Source organism: Sinocyclocheilus anshuiensis, unplaced genomic scaffold (genome assembly GCF_001515605.1).
Source record: "Sinocyclocheilus anshuiensis isolate Anshui unplaced genomic scaffold, SAMN03320099.WGS_v1.1 scaffold2100, whole genome shotgun sequence".
In the NCBI taxonomy this organism is placed as follows: Eukaryota; Metazoa; Chordata; class Actinopteri; order Cypriniformes; family Cyprinidae; genus Sinocyclocheilus; species Sinocyclocheilus anshuiensis.
In genome coordinates, this window is record NW_015542563.1 from 141505 (window position 1) to 142391 (window position 887).

The 887-nt window shown below is 32.1% G+C and overlaps 1 protein-coding gene across 1 annotated transcript in view; it reads left to right on the forward strand.

Annotated features, from left to right (window-relative positions):
• The window catches only part of akap9 (A kinase (PRKA) anchor protein 9), a 116749-nt gene that overhangs the window by 68014 nt on the left and 47848 nt on the right, over positions 1 to 887 (forward strand). The window lies entirely within an intron of this gene.

Consider the following 887-nt stretch of genomic DNA (forward strand, 5'->3'; position numbering starts at 1 on the left):
TGTTTGAGTGTGTGTGTGTGTGTGTGTGTGTGTGTGTGTGTGTGTGTGTGTGTGTGTTAACAGCATCATAACCCTTGAATGTTTTTGACAGTACAGTGTCTTTAACTTTAGCTAACAGCTTTACATGAGCAGCTCTGTTTGTGTGGAGATGACAGCAGTGCAGCAGAGATTGATCTAGATCAGGGATTCACTAACCGTCTCGTCAGCCGAACACTTTTGAGTGAAAGTGTTTACTTTAAGTCCACCTAATATTTATTTAATGAAACACATTTGTATGTTCAAGGTTCTCTGATGCCAGTTAAGGGTAACATGAGTTGCAAATAAATATATTTAGTCTTTTTTAGTAAGTGAGGTTTTTTTTTATTTTTAAATAATTTCTTTTATGATTTAGATTTTTTATTGTTTTAATTTTACACTTATGATTTTACTGTTTTATTTTGATTGCTTTTATTTTTAAATTGTTTATGTATTTTACTTTTCATCTTTATAATTGTATTTGTTTTTATTTTAAAATCATATATTTATTTTAATTTTACATTTCTATTACTTGTATTCATTTTTACTAAGTGTTTTATTTTGTTTTTATTTTATTATTATAATTTTACAGATGTATTAATTGATAGTTATTTTCACCACCTACAGTTCCTTCACTTTGGGAAACCCTGATCTAGAACAAGGGTCAGTTTTCTCTTTCACTTCTGAAGATGTTTAGGACAGACTGTTGATTGATCAGCCACTCTCAATGCTGGTGTGTGTGTGTGTGTGTGTGTGTGTGTGTGTGTGTGTGTTTTATGTGGATGTTTTTTTGGAGACAGTTAGTGACAGCAGTGGCTGGTACTTCAGCAAACACACACACACACACAAACACACACACACTCTCTCTCTCT